The 20,755-nt window shown below is 44.1% G+C and overlaps 1 long non-coding RNA gene across 1 annotated transcript; it reads left to right on the forward strand.

Annotated features, from left to right (window-relative positions):
- The first annotated feature begins 12,809 nt into the window (after nt 1–12,809).
- LOC146194767 (uncharacterized) lies at nt 12,810–19,841 on the forward strand. Its single transcript, XR_014705908.1, has 3 exons — nt 12,810–13,085; nt 15,474–15,594; nt 19,707–19,841. It is a non-coding gene; the product is annotated as an uncharacterized LOC146194767 (long non-coding RNA).
- The last annotated feature ends 914 nt before the right edge of the window (nt 19,842–20,755 follow it).

The following is a 20,755-nucleotide window of genomic DNA, read 5'->3' on the forward strand; positions in this document are numbered from 1 at the left end:
TTGTAATTCTATTGTCGCAGTCGATTCATAACACAAAGCTCTAAAATTAGGCTTGTGCGGAAGTGCTGTTTTAAAGTCAACTCCCCAATGATGTGAACAATACTCCTTTGGCATTCTTAACACTACATTATAGCCGTAAAATGTACTCCTAAAATTACCCATTTAAACTACTACAAAAGAAGGAACCGAAATACTCTCAAAGGATTATTAACAGTGATATAAGGTGCCTTGATAACTCCTTAGTTACCCGATATATACTTGAAGAAAATATCCCTGTGGTGAGAAAAGTAAAATATTTACTTCTTGAACACTTCGAATACCTGTGAGTAAAAAACACCTTTTTTCTGAGGAGCAAAAAACACCTTTTCGAGAGTGCACTGGGTCGCAGGTCGTTTTGATCTTTTTTGGGTGGTTTTGAGTTTGCTGTGTATCCGGCTTGCGCCTCGGGCAAGAAATGCATTGCCGTTACCATCACTACAAGCCTCGTAAGCGATAACCTCCGTCACGGTCGAGTTCCCACTAGTAATTTTGCTCACTGAGAAAGGGATTGATTTAAGAGATAAAAACCCCACCTTGCTTTTCGCGGCCATTGAATTACTGCTCGGATCCGCTCCGATTTGTAGCCGGTTCCCCATGGAAAGGGCTCTTCAGCTGGATGTCTCAACGGAAGAGCAGGTTGACATGCTCCTGCAGTGGTCGCAGATTGGTGACATGAAAGTTAAAGTGCGGGTTTCCCATTCCTACATGAAGAACACCTGTGTTATTAAGGGTGTAACAAAGTGGTGTTCAGAAAGCGACCTACGTGATTACTTGAACCCACAAGGAGCGCTGAACGTGAAGCAACTCATTCGTCGTGTGGAGAATCCAGAAAAGGAGTGGGCTGCGAAACCTACCAACTCTGTCGTGCTGGCATTCGCTCCCAACTCATAGGCCTCGTAAAATTTCACCTAGGAGTCACAAAACACGCAGTTGTCGATTTCACTGAAACTCCTCCACGGTGTGTTTGATGCCAATGGTATGGGCATGGGGGCCAAAGTTTGCCCAATGAATCGACGTAGTAAGCGGTGCTGTGGTGACCATGATTTTAAAGCCTGCAAGACAGATTTCGCTAGTGCCAACTGCGGTGGTGATCATCTTGCGAGGTTTGGTGGTGGCCCCTTCGCTGTGCGCGCTCTATACCATCGAATATCTTTCGTTGCTGGTCCCAAAATCCAACAGAGTGAGAAGCCTGTGCCAGACATTCAAGAGTTACCAGCATTGGACGCGGATGTTATCGCGTCAGCCAGCAGTGTCTCTAGTAGACCTGAGTCTAGCAAGATGTTAAGGTCCGCTGCGTGTGAATCGGTTGTTCGACCAAGTGGCCAAATATCTGAGCGACCGGAGCATAGCCAGACTTGACGGCAGGGAGGACTTTCCAGTGCCTTCTAGGTGACAATAAAACCGGCTACTATGGTCGAGAGTGTGTCCCCGTCGGCATGTTTTGTCGAAGTTTTGAGTGAATGCGTTGAGCAAAATAAGGAGCTCGAAATTCAAGGAGCGTCACACCTTCAGGTTTTGTTTCGTGCCCTGCGTTCACAATATTCCAGCGATGCCACTGGTAAACTGAACAAACTACTACAGCTGGTGCTTTCATCGGAGTCCCTGGTTACCGCCTTCCCAGCCAACTTCCTTTCAGCCTAATATGGCTGGTGTTCAAACTCATGGATCTAAAATCAATCAAAAAGTGCCATTGATACTGCAATGGTACTGCGCTGGGATATTAAGCCGGTTAGCTGAAGTGAAATTATTCTTGAAAGAGACTTGTGTTTCACTACTGGCCCTGTCCGAAGCTGACTGGCCAAGCTGGAGATATTTGACTCAATATGTCACTCATAAAAACTTCAGCATAAAGTCATTTTCTGCAGGCAGTACTGCGCGGTACGCACGAAGGAAGGTTACACATGTTCCTTAAAACGTTACTGATCTTTGCACGGATGACATTGAGGTAGCAGCTGTTAGAATACAGCTACGCTTTCGTACTCCTTCTATTGCATCCGTGTATATACGTGTCCTCGCAAAAAAAAGTAGCAATTGAGTTGTTTCTGCAGCAGCTCTGCGACCACTGCCCAGCTCCTCGAATCATCTGCGATGATTTGAACGCCCATCACTCCATGTGCGGTGAGAGGAACACGGATTGCCGTGGACACAAACGCGTGGACGTTATTGACAGTTTGGACCTGTGTGTTGCCAAAGATGAATGCCCCACTTTCTTCCGGCTTCCAGCCTCAGTGACAGCTGTGGACCTGACTTTGAATTCATCTGATGTACGCGTGAAGTGTTCAACAGCATCTGACCACCCGGGAAGTGATAATTACCCGATTGTTGTGTTTTATACCTACTTTCGTATGGACGTTCCTAATATCATTCATGTTGCAAAGTGTGACGAGAATGGAGAGCACCTAGAATGTGTTTGTGCTCATGTTACCGACAAAAAGACTTCTAATAAGATGGCAGCAACTACGTCGGTCAAGTTACGTGTTCATTACCTGCCCCGGATTTAAAACGCAGAAACCTTCCCGCAACGAGAAGGGCGACAAAAACTTGAAGACGGCCTGGAATAAGCTGCATCCTGCAATCCGGTGCCACACGAACTAGCTCTACATGGTCGCAATGCGGCTCATTCTGTGCTAGTTTGACTGTTCTCTCAACGACGATGAGAATACGGCCAGTCATTGTCAGTCTTACTGGAGAACCTCGCTTTTTGCAGCCTTTTGAAGCTCTTGCAATACGCAACGAAAAACCGATCGAGTGCTTGATTGAAGAGGTTTCTGATGCGATTGTATCTGCAAGTACTAAAAATGACCTATATACCCCACCTGCTTTTTATACGTCTATAATGGACGACCTGTTCACGCATGGGGAGTTTCAGACTGCGCTCAGTGGTCTACGGCGCCAGTGTGCACCCAGTCCCGACGGTATCACCACCAATGCTGCAGAGCCTGCCCCTGGAACTAAGGGAACTCCTAAATTCATCAATCGTGTTTGGGAGACAGACGCCATTTCTTCGTCATGGAACGTGGCATATGTATTTCCAGTACCGAAGTCTGGTAAAGACAGGGCGGACCTTACCTCCTATCTCCCCGTATCACAGCATCACCTCCTGTGTGGCTAAGCTGATGGAGAAGCTGGCAAATGAATGCTTATCGTGGTCGCTTGAGGACACGAAGGCACTGCCAACATGTATGACAGGATTTCGGTGCGGACTAAGTGCCCAAGATAGTGTCTTAGACTTGGTGAGTCGCACTGAACACCATAGGGTTTTGGGCCGTTCCGCCCGCCTCAGCCACTTTTCTTGACTTTGCAAAAGCTTATGACAGAGTTCTTTAAAGCTCCATTTGAACCGATTGCAAGGCGTAGGCATACAGTGTCATATGCTAAGATTCATTTACTCGTTTGTCAGAGGTTGTACGGTTTGAGTGGGGTTAAGGAGTACTATAAGCACCGAAAGGGCTCTCACGCCGTGTTCAAGGAAGCGTTCTTTCCCCCACGCGAATTAACGCTGTAATGGCGGGCATTCTCGATTTGTTACGAAACAATTGCAGGCTAGTGCGTGGGTTAATATATGCTGATGACATTTGTATTTGGGTTACTGATTACCAACACAAGAAATTAGCCCTGATAGCTCAACAGGCTCTACTTTTGGTAGAAGCTTACCCTCAAGGTGTGAGATTGTCTCAAAGAAAGAAAAAATCCACCTTTGTTCTGTTTCCACGTGTGAGAAGACATCATGCACGGTTAAAGATAGACCTTGATCACTCTTCCAATACCCTTATTGTTTTAGGCATTAATGTTCGAAAGCAAAGGAAACGGTTGAAACTACCCTGGCCATTTCCGACCCTCGACTGTACGGTCACGATTCCTCATGTGAGCTCAAAGCGCAGTTCTCCTTTAGCGCCAACGCGTTCGTTGCACTTGAACATTTGGAAAAAGAGTGGCATCGCTATCTTCACGTTTTCACTGATGGGTCTGTAGACAAGGTCCGAAAGTCTAGCTGAGCGGCTTTTTACATTCCTTTTATGGACTATACGTGGCCTACAGTCTTTACTGAAGTCGTATCCTCCACAATGGCCGATAGTTTTGATATTGAGATGGCTTCACAAAAAATAGAGTTTTGTATGACCCAACCTGTTGTCATCCTAATGGAATCAAAATTTGCTTTTGAAAGGTTAGAGCTGGAGTTTCCTACTGGTGCCTTGTCTATAAGATCTCTAAGCTGAATGAAGAGTCTGTACAGCAGAGGCTTTACTTTACATTACCAATGGATACCCTCAAACATAGGTGTCAGAGACAACGAGGTGGCGGACAGTCTCGCCCATAAAGCGTTGTTAGATACTTCCTCAATAATAATCCATCAAGATAAAAGAGGATGCCAGAGAAACGGTAATCAACCCTTTTAGTACCCTGGGGAGTGCGCCGCACAAGCCATGTGTGATGAAGGGACTAAGAAGACATCAGGCCACTATACTATATCGAATTCGCATGGGCTCTGCTCGTACTCCTGCTGTTCCGTATGTATTGTGTGCGGGGATATAGAACATTATATTATTTGTTGTCCTAAGTACAAAGCGGAAAGCTGTGTGATGCTCGCTTCCTCCAAGAAGACAGGAGCCTTTCACAGTGCACTTCCAGAAATTGTCTACCCCAGTGGAAACCAGACATGAAGAAGGGAGGCTTCACACCTTTTACAATTTCTGCAGGACACTGAGCTTGACTCTAGATGGTGACATCTCGAATGGACGATGAGTGAACGGATCCGTAGATGGTGACTTCTGGAGTGGACTATTTTATACTGTGAGATAATGTGCGTATAGATGGTGGCAGCTGAAATGAACAGTGTTTTACTGTGAGTGAATGTGTGCATAGATGACGACTTCTGGAGTGGACTATGTTATACTGTGAGTGAATGTGTGCATAGGTAGTGGCTGCTGGAGTGGAACATGCAATGTTATTAGTTAGTGTGCGTATAGTGGGGCACATGTCACAGATATTAGGAAGTGACGCTACGGTGGAGTGATTGCCGGCAGAATAAGCAAGGCTAATTCCACCTGTAGCATGCAACTCAACTCCTTCTGGTAATCTGGGCTGGCAACTTTGCAGCACATCATATTCAGATACATCATTCCTGGTCATGTGTCCACCAGTCGTTGCCGCTGCTTACCCTTAAAGTGGGTGACAGAATTATTTGCTCCGCCATTCTCATATTCGCCACGGGTTACCACTGTCTGACTAGAGTCCTCAGTTGCGCAATAGCACGAGGAAAAAGGCAATTAACTAAAATTCCGCAACAGGTACTCAATACTTCTTGTCATCCTTCATAAAATGTTATCCTGGAAATCATTGGTATATATGAAAGCATTATAGAAAAAGGCGGGCAGGCACTAGGACGCCTCTGAATGCGTTTATTTCCTGGCTGTCCCCTCGATTCTCAATATGCCAACATGGCGCTCAATCTCTACCGCGCGCGCCCCTCACAAACCTCGTCTTCGTTATCTTCGTTCTTATTGCAGATTGCTATGCGAATCTGCAACAAGCTCCGCACCTTGAGGTAAACAGTAGCTAGAAGTTGGAATAGTGTCACACCTCAATGGCTTCTGGTGACCACTATGGTGAAGTCGGCGCTAACATCTCGGTAGTCAATGACGACTTGAGATATTTTACGAAAACGTGTTTCCAGCTTCCACAACAGGAGCACCAACCGTGCAAAACTAATGTAAAGTAAGCCTCTGCTGTACAGATTCTCCATTCAGATTAGAGATCTTATAGACAAGGCACAAGTAAGAAACTCCCGCTCTAACCTTTCAAAAGCAGATTTTGATTCCATTAGGATGACAACCGGTTGGGTCATAAAAACGCCTAGTTTCTGTGATGGGTCTGTAGACAAGGTCCGAAAGTCTAGCTGAGTGGCTTTTTACATTCCTTTTATGGACTATACGTGGCCTACAGGCTTTACTGAAGTCGTATCCTCCACAATGGCCGATAGTTTTGATATTGAGATGGCTTCACAGAAACTAGGGTTTTGTATGACCCAACCTGTTGTCATCCTAATGGAATCAAAATCTGTTTTTGAAAGGTTAGACCGGGAGTTTCCTACTGGTGCCTTGTCTATAAGATCTCTAAGCTGAATGGAAAATCTGTACAGCAGAGGCTTTACTTTACTGTCCCAATGGATTCCATTCAGCTTAGAGTTCTTATTAGGATGACTACAGGTTGGGTCATACAAAACCCTAGTTTCTGTGAAGCCATCTCAAGACTAGTTTTTTGTCTTTCTTTGTTGCCTTCTCGGTATTGGCAGTTTGAACAGCAACTGCAACGGCACGAAAGACCTCGCAAACCGGAAAAGAAGAAATGAAGCGAAATGCGCTAATGTTTGCACTTTTGCGATGCAGAAAGCTTCCAAAAATCAAAGCTGACACATTTTTGAACTGGACGCCGAGCCAACCAAACTTAAATAGCACTGCAGAATCTGCATTGGAGTGATGCGAAAGCACGAATGCTACAGTTGGCTGCTTCTGGTTGCTCAAGTGCAAGTTTTCCCGCACCTTCTGCTATACGCGCAGCAACGGATTGCGCTGATTCGTCGGGCTGAGTGACCACAATACATCGATTCCTTGGTTCATGTATGAGCCCACTATGTACTGCGGCACCTGAGTAGTCTTCTCGAAGCCTGTGGCAGCCCTTATTATGACTATCTGCGGCTGGTGGATGGCATCCAAGATGTTGTCGCTGGAGCTGTAGACCCGAAGTTCGTAGGCTCGCCGAGCATCGGCTTCAGTTTCACGTCATGGCGCCCTTGGTAGTTTTAACTGCTTGAAGTATCATCAAATTCATCGCTGATCTGCTTCAGCGTCATAGTAGCAATGGGTCCTCGTCAGTGCTTCAAGAGGCCCCGAGGTTCCGGTTCTGTCGGGCGACGACCAGAGCACCACCTCTCCAGGTACCAGCTATGACACCACTTGTACTACGTTCAGGTCAAACGTTTTGGAAAACGTTTACTCAGCTGCTCCGCGTTTTCTGGAAGAGCGAAATTCTCGATGCATAAAAGCACTGAGAGTTTCATCTGCTTAAGCTGGACGTTTGACTTGAGGCTCAATTTGACAGGGTCACACGTATTCTGTCTTTTTCTTGGTGAATCCACGTGTAGAGCTCTGTGCCAAGATGAAATCTCTGGTGCACCAGCAACAGCCTCGTTCTTTCGTTCGTGCAATAACACAAGAGACAAGCTTTTCGTTTGCCATCTCGGCATCTTTCGCAAGCTCTACAGAAGAACAGGGTCTACAGAAGGCGGCGTGTCTGCTAGAATCATTGTCGAGGTGTCTCTCCCGCATATTATTTTCAAAAGTTCCGCTTGCGACATCAACGCAGGCTCTCTGCTGTTGGCTTTCTTTCTTTTGCACAGATTCATTGAATGCGCTTTTGTCTTTCTCTATTTTTTATTACGTCTTTATTTCTGCTTACGGTAGGCGTTTACCTGGCGGCAGAACTAAGTTGCTTCATGGATGTAGGGGTGGGGAGCGGTTAAGGGTGGGGGTGAAGGTATGGCTGGGGATGAAGGTTGGGATAGATATGAGGGACCGGTGTCCACTTCTTCCTCGAGGTAGGGTCGTCCCGAGGTCGGCTCCGCGAAGTAATGGCCTGGTCCTTCTTCTTCCTTGAAGTAAGAAAGAAAAGTTCGCCAGAGCCGGGTTGCGTATGATGGCCCGATGTGCGATGGGGGATCGACCCATGCCTGCAGGGTTGCAGGTCGAAGCCCGCCCAGGGACTTGAGTGCTCTCTCCCGTACTGCATCAAAAGTAGGGCAGCTTCACAGTCGCTTGTAAACTGTGCAGAGTCGTCCGCCCGTCGTTCAACGCGTGTAGCTGGTTCGATGCTTTCTTTACTGTCGGAGATCCCCGCCTGGATCGGTTCCTACTTAGAGTGGGCTTCTTCCGAATATGCGTCCCACAGTACGGTGCCTCTGCTCTGTGAGTACTCACAATACTTTGGTCCTAATTAAAATTACCTCTTTTCTGTATGAATTTATGCGATGTCTCTTCATAGTGGGCTTCCTCTGTTGATGGCTTTGTGGTTGACTGGAATAAACGGAAATCGGGCATCGGTGCGAAAACTTTGGCACCTACCACTTGTCTCTTTTTAAACACAATGACTGAATCGGTCGTTAAGTGGAAAGGTGGTTCGGCGAAACGTTTCGGTAAAGCTGCGTTCGTAGACGAAGCAGCGACTGCAGGGACTGCTCATCTGCTTCCTTCGTAAAATGACAGCTGTCGGCAGCGGGAGTAGATGCCTGAAGGTCCTCTATGTGGCGGCTGAGGAGCCTCATTGCCCGTGTGGCCGTCTCTGGTCGTACTGCTGTAGAGCTGTGATGCCTTCTGCACAAACGTCGACTTTGAATGCATGCATTTCTCATTCAGCACGCGCAGACCATCGTTGCCGGTTTTAAGTGTGGCGTGAATGAGCTTTAGGTCAATTACAGTACGCTTGTTCGATTTGAGTAGTCTACTTGCCTCATGGCAGAGCCTGGTCTGAAATTCTCGTTGAATGACGCGCTTTCCTTTTATCCGTTCCATGATGTCTCGCTGAAGCTTTTTTCTTCCCTGTCTGGTGGGATTCGCTGGCGGAGCTCCTGGTATCTTCTGGAGGGTCGTTGTCGTTCCTCTTGCTACCATCAGGAAGGATCGATGGAGGATTTCACATTACCCTCCCCGGTTTTGGCACCAAAAATTATAGAAGAAAGAGGGCAGCTTCTGAATACCTTTTAATCCCAGGCTGTCCCCTCGCTTCTCATTATGCCATCATGGCGCTCAATCTCTAGCGCGCGCGCCCCTATTTGCAACAGGCAATATCTTCGTAATACTAATTAACATGACTGCTATTGTTTTTGACTTTTCGTAGGTAAAGCGAGCCCTATTTTCAAACGCCAAAAAAGAAAGACTAACCGCCGATTTACTGCATTTACTGCAAGGTAAAAGTGTATGTGCTAGCAGAACCTTTTCGGTTGCTAACGCATAAAAATTAGCATAATCTAAATCTACCACATTCTGTGAGAGAACCGGACATAACAATAAACCCCTGCTTGAGAATAAGCTTATGAACATGGTTGCATAATGTAGAAGTAGACTGGCTTACTCTGTACACAAGAGCAAACTGCACGGCACGTTGACAGCTCATACCAAATCGCCCATGCCATGTTGTCTAATAGCTCTATATAGCTTGTCGATCGATCAGTGCCTGGTCATGTCACTTTCTAGCGACCGCCAGAAAAAGCATGCTGTTGAGGAAACTAGACTAGCCAACCATCAGCGTAATGCGGGATGGAAGTGGTTCTTTGCACAATCGCAAAAAAAAAAAATACCCTAACGTATACTGCTTCTCTTCTCCAAATTTACCATGATCCCAACTTCCTCTAGCCGGAGCTGCATCACGATACTGACTGCTTGCCGCAATAAGTAGTTTCCCACTAGTACAGTATGAAAAAGGAGCTGCCGAGCTCAGACCTTAATTATTCGACATCTTTGGGCAAGATTTCGGTAATCCACAAGGGGTCATGCACACCTTTACGACATGAACATGATTCTGGAAAATTTATTCTTCATTTTAGCGACACCTCGTCATACGTGCTTGCATACGAGAGTTCATTAGATTTCTTTTTGCGCACCATAAATATATTCTATCGGTCGCTGTCCAGGTAACATTGACCTTTATTGGCGCTCGAAAACTCAAGAGAAATTTCTCGCGAACGTTTGAAAATGTTGTCGCCTGCTTTAAACCAGAACTGAGAGTTGCGCCTGAATGAACTCAGTCACACTAATGCGCCGAAACTATTCAAGAAATTCGTCGGGAGTCGGTAAAGAGTGGAGTAAGTTTCTAACGATGGTTCGTTCTGTTCGGAGCGATTGAAAACTTCTCCAAGTGTGGTGATTCAGGGATGTTGAAGCGGGACGCTATGATGCAGAAGGCGAAGAAATATATTCACTGTATTTACAAAAATACAAGGGCAAACTGCAAATTACACATGCAACGTCACTCAGACAAATGTAACAAACCTAAAAGAAAACAAACTCACACAGAGGTACTGTCTACGGGACGTTACTTATAGACTGAGCGTTTGAGTTTAAGCCTAGGCACTAGTAGACTTACGTGCTAAGCCCAGAGCCTCAACATAGTCTGATTTCTGTTCTGTTACCTTCACTTTTTATTTAATTGGTAGAGAAAGAAGTAGGGGTGATCATTTTTGGTGGCCTCCCCCTTGTGTCAGTTAACATATCAAAAAAAAGGTCAAGCAGGAAAGGCACTGCCCTGTGGGTTGAGCTACCCTACTGAAAAAATTGTATGTGAGCTGTACAAGAAAGTGTGAGAGGGAATGAGAATGTATAAGAATATGTGAGTTCTTGGTAGATTAAACGTGGATTTATGAGAGCACGTAGAGCCACTGTGCAGGAACGCATGAGATTGTACAAGTTCTTGTGAGTTTGAATGAGCCCATGAGCGAGCTCACAGAAGCACGCACAGCCACTGTGCAAGATTGAATGAGAATGAGCTGGTCACGTATTTGTGCGAGCTTGTAGAAGCACATGGAGCCAGTGCGTGAACAGATGCTCTAAGAGAGCATGCAAACTACGTGGCCATGTACATGCTTGCATGCTAAAAAATTAGTCTTTGAGACTGTGTAGGTCCTTCCAATATGAAAGAGGTCAAAGTTAGAGCTTTCATATAATGATTACTTCATGATTATTTGCGACAGGTACACTTTTTCATATTTCACAATTTTGGTCTTGGCTTGCAGCACATTTTCAACATTAGTAGAAAAGTGCTTGCTTCCATTCATTATGCAGAAATCTTTATATGACAACATGCACGCTGAGCAACAACTACTCGACATATCAAGCTTACTGTAAAGCAATGTCAAAAGCGAGATACTTCAACTAGATCTAATAGCATCATTTGCTTCTCTTTCAACCGTTCGTTTCTGAAAGTTGGACGCAGCCATAGATGCACGACAAAGGCTGTGTGCACAACATTGATGTGTTGCCTGCCAAGCAGATGACGGTCAAACTGGCGATCAAAATCTCTCTTACATTGTGTTTTGCATATGAATGGAGACAACTCACTATAACTGCACACTATTACCACCATTAGGCATCACAAGTTTGTATGAAGAACTGGCTTGTAGTTTCATCTGTAGAAGGAAAAGTAAATGTGATAGCAGAAATGTGAAAGCCAACTCCAGTACTAAACTTCATGAGCTCATATTCACTTGTAAAGACCACAGAAAGACAATTCTCAAACGACTGAACAGCACTAACAGATGGAATGGGAGAGAAGATGACAACAATTCTGCTTCTTTATCTCCCTTACTATCTTAGAGCACTGTTCACTCAATCGACTCATTATAACCAACCAGCCTGACTCTCTTTTTCAGCACAAGGATAGGCTGAGCAAAACAGCTCCTACAGCCTTTTGAGTTTTGACTTGCACATCTACACCTATATACACCATTTTTAAGTTTCCTGAGACTATAGCAAAAATTTGCTGAACTGCACTACTCTGAATTGAAGCTTTCTGCTGCGTAATGACATTTGCAAATGTTGTCCGTCTCAATGTCAAATAAAAAGAAAAAAAAAGAAAGGATTGAATCGGTGATCTTAGACTAATGAAGAGATACACAAATCCTAGTACTTTATGAGAGGCGATACCAACAGTATATGTTGCATCTTGAAGCTATGCACACTATACACATATATGCTGAATCATCATATTGCAAGGAAATGTATTTTATTTGGCATATTTTTCAGTGTAACTGTAGGCTGCGTCACGCGAGAGGCATTGAGGAAAGCTGCATGTGCAACTCCACGAATATATGTTGTGCAGTTTCCACCAGCAGTGCATAATCATTATGCTGCATGGAAAGAGCAGCTTGATTGCTTTAGCTTCTTTACTGTATGCTGTAGGCCACAGAGATAAGTTGAAATATTTGTATGGTCAGTTTCTTAATTGAAGTAAAGAGCGTGCAAACACCCCACACTGCCTTCACTTGAAGCTTGACCGGTAAGCTATTTTTGCATATCGCATATCTTTCCTGATTGAGAGTTCAGGCTTTCACCCCACTGTCCTTGCTTTTGCTATAAGCTACAGGCATTCAAAAATTTCGTCACCATTTAAGAGTTAAACACTGAAGTAGTGAGGCACATATCACACAAGAAATTATCGCTCTCAGGTGACCAGTTCGAGCTGACAGCCATAGATGTGGCGCCCATAAAGGAACAGCGGGCGAGCCGAATTGGGCTCGCCCACTGTTTTTTATGAGCGAGCACAATTAATTCAGCATCTTCTGTTTCCAAACAAATCACTTGATCTGTAAAACGCCGTATAGTCTTTCAATATTAACAAACAAACAATTGCCACTGTAACTGTTTATGAACAGGAGTTTTCGCAAGGAACTTGGCAATGAATTTGGGCCAAATTGTCCGATTCGCGAACCACAGACCGCGGTCAACCTAACGTCCATGACAAGCAAAGCACGCAGTTTGTCCAGCATCGCGAGAAAAGAAGCGAAACTCACGGTGGTCTTTCGCTAGCACTGCTAATTTTTGAATGTACAAACTACAGGCGCGTATACACGACAAACATGCAGCGTTAGCGTGTAGACGCCCGACATCGTGCTTGCCACTGTTCGGCGAGCAGCAAAGTCGTTAGGTCAGCTACTTCCGAAACCGAAACAAGTCGAAACCAGACGAGGCATTCGAAGCGGATCGAAGTGCTAGCCGTAGCCATTATGAGTTGGTGGCGTCGCGCCTTTTTCTCTTGTGTGTTGTTGGGGGCCTTGCTGCTGGCGGCTCTTTATTTCGAGATATACGAGGCACAGAGCGCAACAAAATAGCTCGTGCGATGTGCAGAAGCGTGGTAAGGTTGTGTGCATACCTGTGCAAAAAGTGTGCTCGCGTGCCCGACAGGTAGTGCGTTTCCTTTGTACGCTCTCACTGCAAACACTACGCTGACGACGGGACTATTGGAGGGCGGCCACCACTCGGCATACATTTGACATCTCGGAGGTAAGTTAATTTCCATCTTCCCTGTACATTCTCCTAAAAACTTTGCGCAGAACTGATGATGCATGCCAACACAGCGCTAGTTCGTAAACATCAAGACGCGCATGTCATTATAACATACGGTAGTTTGCTTTTGACGAGGGAAGGGTGAATGCGTTTGCAGTGTCTAGGAAAAGAGACAGTTAGTGCCAGGGGCTGCACGCTCAGAGTAGAATATGCCGTACAAATCATCACTCGTAAGACCATTGCGGGGTGCACGATGCTGGCGCCTACTGCAATTCAGCCTTCGGCAAGAATTTAGAATGGGCCAGTTCCAAGTGCCTCGACCCGGGCCTTATGTTGCGCTGCAGTTGAAGATCCGGCGCTTGTGCAGTTGCAACTACACGGATTGAATAAGTGGTAAAACCTACCTGCGTTACAACAGGGCTAGATCATTATTCTTATGTTCCATAAATATTGCGGATGACGAGATATGCAGCCGGCGAACATGCGACGGCAGTATGATTCAGCAGCAACCGTACTTAAACTCCATTGTCGAGCCTTGGGTAGCAGAAGGGGAAAAAAAAAAGTTTTGAGCTATTTTGAATTTTTTCGCCTGTATTGGGCTTGATATTTTCTTTTTCATACTTTGGTCGTAACTGAAGTAATCCCCAAAAACTACTAAGCGCATATAAATGACAGACACCAAACTCAGACCTTCAGTCCAGAAATGTCAGTAAGGTGTAAAGGTAATTATGCATTCAACAGTACCAATAGTATTGATTTTCTTGTTTAATTATTTACAAATGAAGCGAAAAAAAATCTTAGTGCTGAGATGCCCCATTTTCATCTTCTCTAATATGAAATGTGAATCAAAATGTGCAGTTTTTCTGTACCCAGTATACCACTGATTCATCACAGATGTGAGAATATGAAATTCATGCAAGTTTCAAAATGAAGAGTGCATGCAGAATTCCAAGCAAAACAAGCCTTTGCTTAAAGTATCATTCAGTTGTGGTGTTTTTGTTTAAATTTATGCATGTTTTGTAGAAGCAACGGTAGATGTGGATATGGAATTAGTGTTGTGTCTGGATCTAGATTATGAATGGCTACCACATTTATAAATTGCTTGGTTGCCACATGCACTTCCAGACATTGTTTGAACAGTCACATCACATTCTGCATTTGGCTTCTTTTTACTTTTTTGCATGGAACTGTTTCCACTTTAGAGTGTGTAGCCTTTCACAATTCATAATTGATCGGGTGAGCATGTTTTGGCATGATAAAAGGTTGGGAAGTTCGAGAGCATTGGCCGTTCATGATGCACAAGGGGCAAACTGCTTACTGCACTGGTACCACTATCTTCCTAGATTCCTAGATATCACTCATATTTCTATACAGAATACATGTTTTCAGAAATCCATATTTCTTGTCTGACTCTGCACATTCTTCAGTTGACATAATGGGAGCTAGGAACGAACTTTTGCCTTTCTTGGTGCACTGCTCCTATTTCATTTAAAGAGCCGCCACATTTTCTGTAACCCGATTTGGGGTGCAAACACTGCATGCTCATAGGGTGGTCAGGGAGCAAACTTGGTGGCCCTGTGAAGGCCATGAACAATATGCTGATGATAGGCTGCCTTTAGACTGACTGGCTTCCATTTCTCGGTGTGTTTTGTATGTGCGAGGGTTCCATAAGCTGCCACATATATTGCTTTGATTTGATGTTGAGGTGACTGGCATGATTAAAAAGTAAATGTGATGATCGAAGTCTTCAGAACATTCAGAACATGCTGGGATTGTACTCCTGGCTTAAGTTGCAGACATTGTTTGCTGGTTATACCTTTGAGAGGAAATCTAGTAGATAAAGCTATGGGCAGAGTGCTTGCTTGGTATTCCAACCTAACCACCCAAACGTCACTGTTTACTGGAAACAGATTGTTCAAGCTTCCAGCCTTCCACTTGTTTACTCGTACATTGCAGTGAAGTGCATTTACACCTTGGCACATGGCAGGCTCAGGGGCTCGTTCATCGCCACTGTACTAGGTTAGACCTCCAGTTGACTCGAAATGCCTTTTGCCATTGCCATGAAATAGTGTTTAAAAGAAGGTTCGATGACAGAAATACTGTTTGCTCTCTTAGTAGGTAAAGAAGAGTTAGCATAACATTTCTTTCGAGTTACATTACCTGGCATCTCTAGATGCGCGTTGTGCCTGCTATGGGCACTGAATTCTTGGTGTGAGATCAGAGGTTCCTGCAGAATCGCAGACTTTTATAATGCTACTTAAATTATGAGCAGATCGAGGTGATAGATGACAAGACTTTACTAATAGTCAATTCCAATCACAGGGTTTAGTGACTTACAGAACATTATTTTCTGCTCTTTTTGGAGTAACTGTATTCCAAATGCAGATCCGGAACACAGGTCCCATCTTCCCAATGCAGATGGGGAGCGATTGCTGAGCCAAGATCGGTCCCTGGAGCAGTGGATTGCTCTTCCGAAATCAACAGAACCGGCTAGAAGTTTGCTTGAGTATTTGTTCAGTTGCACCTTCTATTTCCAGTAGCATGCTCTGCTGTGCTGACTGTGCCCTCTGTGCTCCATAATAGATGATTATTACTTGCCACTGCTATGAATGCAAATTGCTGTCATGAACTAGTGCTTACTCTTGAGGACAGCAAGTCTAAGAGTAGCAGTATTATGCAATAATCTTTTTTAAAGACCTCAGCTCGGAGTGTGACTAGAAGATTTTGTGCGGAAATCATCTTTATGTGCTATTCCTGATCTTAAAGCCATTCCTGAACTCTGAAACAGTGAAAATGGTGAACTGCGACTTCCTTTTATTTGAGAATAGTGCCAAAGAAATTTTACCCTGCTTGCCCGCACTCGGCTATACGAAAGAATGGCATAAACTGTTGATGTCAATACCATCCCAAGAAGCAGCGGGAGAAATGCAGACCTATTACAGGTTTAAAAACAGCTGGCACGTGTAGACGAAGCACGGGCTAGCACACAGAATAACAGGCAATTCTTCTGTCAGTTCATGGGCACCACCTACTTGCGCTGGCATGAGTTCCAAACGCAATGGGGACACAATCTGTACTGGATGCAGGTGCTCTTTTGCGGAGCAGGCAGACCACTTCACTTCTGGGATTGTAATTCACTGTATGTGCAGAGGAAAAGCAGGTGAACGTGTCTCTGCTGGCATACGTCGCATTGCCTGCTGTCATCCTTTTTACTTTCAATATGTGCTAATGACAGGAATGCTCATAGCACAAGTAGAGTGAAGACACTGATCTGCGCCATTATGGAAATGCCGAGATGTTAGCATGGGCAAACATCTCTTTGCATCACCGCGAAGCTTGCTAAGGCTCAGTTCAATGTACGAGCAAGCTAATACAATGCGGGCATATGTCAGAGAGCTCTTTAGCTATGGGCCTACGCAACTGCTGCCATACCTTTAATGAGAACTCTTGACTAAAAAGACAACATTTTACAAAGAGCAAAGTAAATGATAATGACTTTTTTTTTTTCATTTAACAAAGCTGGTGGTCACAGTGAAGAACTCATGCCACGATTGTTAATATGCCTCTACTGCCCCATTTGTAAAGCAAGCATATTGAAATTCTCGAATGAGCATGGTTACAGTCGTGAGCAGCTCTGTTAGATGTATGTCCATAAGGGTGGCATATTGTTTCATTGTTCAAAAGAATTCTAAACAATAGGTGGTTTGGAACTTAAAAGAGAAAGAACAGAGAAGCTGGCTGTAGAGGCAGAAATACTGCAAATGGTGGGTGGTGGACAGGTGCCAAGCTGTCGGTATCTGCACTTTGCAAGGAGCCTCATGCTACTCATTAGCCGCAGCTTGGCCATACCCAGCTTATATAAGCTTGGCTTGTACAAAACATGCCTGCAAATGTAACCCTCTTCAAGGCTGCCTGCACCCTACTGTGGTGGTTTCAGTGTTTAGGGCATTTGACTAGTGAGCTGGGTGACGCGGGCTCGGTCTGAGCCGGGGTGGTTACATTTCGGTGGTAGCAAAACGCTAAGTCCCCATGTGCTGTACAGTGTCAGTGCACATTGAAGAAGTGCAGATAGTCAAAATTATCCAGAGCTACCTACTATTGCTGACCCTCATTGTCTAAGTTTCTTTGGCATGTTGAACCCTGTCATCAAATCAAGGTTGCCTACTGTTAGCGTTAGTAGATGACCTTCGTAATGCCACAAAGTCTGCTCCTCACCACTCTCCGAAATTTTGTTGTTTGCAACTCAACTCAGGTTATTTACAGTTTGATGACCCCTTTTTCTGAAACACTAGCAGTTGACGAACTCACTCCCATGCAGTGAACTCTGAGAAAAGTGCTGATTTAGTCATAAACATTTTTTTTCATGAGAATTTGGTCAGTCATATGACCATTGAAAAGTCATCTGTTGATATGTTCATGAACAAGCTAGGTAGCTTTATAGATGGCTTGGATATGATATCAGAAGTGCTATGATGGTGAGCTATGCTTAGTGTCTGCAATACCTTCATGATGAATGTGGGGAATGCAGATGCCATTTTGCTCCACTTTTATTTCACCAGTGGGTGCCTGGTGAGTTGTCAGTGCAAGCTATTGAGTTTCACTTTCTTCATGCAGTTTACAGAGCTGTGGAATCTTGATAATAGCAGAAGTATTATATTTATGGTTCACTAACTACTGTTTTTTTTTTAAATATAAAATAAGTAAATGCGCAGTCAGCAACCCTGGAGTGCAGCGTGCTATTCACCTGGACACCATAGATATTTTAATCATGCCATACCCCTTTGTTACTTTCAGTTTTCAGTTCTACAAGTCTTGATCACGGTAGCTCATCACTATACTCGGGGATAACTGTGGCTATGCAGCTGAAGTTAGGCAGAAAGGAAGAGGCAACATACCTCTTTCCCCTTGCCATGTAGAGTGGGTTACTTCAGCCCTAGTGACCTTGCATTAACTCTCCAACTTCCTCCCTTCACTTCAGCCCAGTACACTCCTAGCCCAAATAGTGAGCAAACCACTCTTCACGGCAAGGGGACAGAAACTTTTCTCCTTTTCTTTCGTACCTAGACTCGGCTGCATAGCCCCAAAACATTGCCTCCATGTACAGCAAGATTCAATGCCACATTTCTTCTCAGTGTCAGAGCACCCTCTGCTTGCTCTGTACCGCCCTTGCAGCAGCCCAGTGTTTTGTTTACCACAGAAAATCATGTCTGTGCAAGCTGTGTTGGCATGGAGAGCTGCATATCTGAGCCAACTTTCATGCTTTATGATGAGGCTCTCATTGATTGGCTTTAAGTTCCGTGAAACGTGGTCATGTGTGTTGATTAGTGTCACATGAAGTAAAATTTCACTGACTAAAATACAATCATAAGGATGTAATTTGGGTGAGTTGGTAAGGTGTCATCTTGAAAGTAGCAGCACGAAAAAACAAGGACGTGAAAAGAAGCAAGCAGATGCTAACTCGCAACTAATGTTTATTGATGCAAATAAGAAATATATAATGCCAAGCAACACTGCAAACCGCTCAGTCACCAATAAGCAGACAGCAAAACATGAATCACTAAAACTTCCGAACGGTTCCATTTGAGTAGATATAGGTAGAGGTCAACTTGGCTGTGCATTGTAAGAATGCACTGGTTGCTTTCAGTTTCTTTCTGCTGTGCACATTCTGGCTGTCATCCATTGCAAATCAGCTGAGAAATCATTGAAGCTAGACATATTTTACAACTAGGTAATGAATGTGTTAGTGAGCCATCTATCATGTTACCATGCAGTGAGTTGGGTTATCTAGATAGGGAACTGTTCTTAAATTTTAGTGATTCATGTCTTGCTTTTTGCTTATCAGTGATTGAGTGGTTTGCGTTGTTGCTCGTCTTCTCTATATATTTCATGTGTGCTTCAATAAACATTAGTTGTAAGCTAGTGCCTGTATTGTCTCCTTTCATACCCTTGTTTTTTCTTGCTGCTTCTTTCAAGATAAAATACAATCTTTGCTACTTCGGTCATAAAATGAATTTTAATGAAGTTCCACATCTCTTAGAAAAGTAGTATTGTAGTCGCAGGCATGTATTAGGCCCTGCAGTACCAATTAAGGTGCTCGCTCGATGTAAAGCATAAAGAAAGGGAGGGCTTGTCTGATCTCGAACCTAGTGGGAACTGGTGGATTATGGATAGCCTGTTAAAATGCACTTGCAGTTAAGGTCAAGTAAATGCTTTTTTATTTGTAACTAGGGGCACTGTGATGCCTGACTTGCTCTTTTGCCAGGCTGGCGACGAGATGGAGTGAAAGGAGTTATTTTATTTCACTGTTGGTATGTCTCGGGTGATGTCAACATTGTTTCTTCTCTGGCATTGTAGGCAATCGCCCTTCAACTAATTGAATCCCAAAGTGAAATTTTGAATTAAAAAAATAATAATTTAAGATTATTTAGCAGGCAGAGGCAAATTTCATGCAGTGACCTGCACCAGCATGTCGTGCATCATTTCAAGAAAAAAAAAATCAGTATTGTGGTGTTCCTACTCTGTGCCTTTATTTCTTGCTCACAAAGCCTCTGCATGTACGTGTTGCACCATATTACGTTTTCACTAATTTCTTGGGTCATGGTACTTTTTACCTTGCAGCAAGTTCCATGTGGCTTCGTAAGCAATGGCTCCTTCAAGCTCTATACCCTTTGCCGGAATTGTGCTGTGCTGTGGTGGGCAAGAAGCAGGACATTGATGTAAGTACTGAAGACATTTTTCAGTATGTGTAGTTTAGGTTTCTTCAGTGTTTTCTTTGCTTGCTGCCGTTGCTTATTGGCTATGACATTTGGCTGTTGAGTTTGAGAATGCGGAGTGGAATGGTGCCTGTGGCCTGTTGATATAGGCAAAATGCAAATTTGCCTGCCCACATTTGGTGCCACTGCATAGCTTGAAGAACTTTTGTGGAAGAGGGCTCTGGAAATTAACCCAGAGCCCTCCTTCTTGATGTCTCTCATAGCTCATGTTCAGCTTTAGAGTAATAAAAGGACATTGAGGACAAGGTGAAGCTGTCTTTTATTATAAATTACTGCATTCTATCCACTAAAGTGCTACTTACTGAAAATGCGAGCTTACTTTAAGATAGGAAAAGCCAGAAGTTTTGAAACAGATGTCATTACCAGCTGATTTCATAAGTTCTACATGATGCATCCATACTTTATTGGGCACAGGCCCCAGAGGCTGGGCTGGTAAGCCATTCCCTTCAATATGATGATCATGGAGTGTGGTTTACACAGGTCTTTGATATCATTGAGTACGCTTGGTTTTCAGGAACTATTTCAAGGAGCTTTGGAACTCCTGAAATTATTTGCTGCTTAAAATTCTCAAAAAAATTGCATGGTTTTTCTCTAAAAGCAAGCCTACATGAAATCTAAAAGTGCACTTCAGAGGGAGCAATCGAAGAGAGCATGAGCCTATATAATATAAACCCAAAGTGACAGCCTGGCATGCGTCTAGACCATGGTTACAGGTGGCTCTCTTTTTCGCAGTTGCCACCTCTCTTGTCCCTATTTAATATTTCTTTTTTTCAGCATGTTTGTCTTTGTTTTCCTAAATTTCACACATTTATGCAAAACTACTGTGAATAAATTTTTCTCAAATTGGAACTCCTTGAAGACCTTTCTGGAGGGTTATTTTTCTGGTCTTCCTGT

This window comes from Amblyomma maculatum, chromosome 3 (genome assembly GCF_055883805.1).
Source record: "Amblyomma maculatum isolate TAMU_Amacu chromosome 3, ASM5588380v1, whole genome shotgun sequence".
NCBI lineage: Eukaryota > Metazoa > Arthropoda > Arachnida > Ixodida > Ixodidae > Amblyomma > Amblyomma maculatum.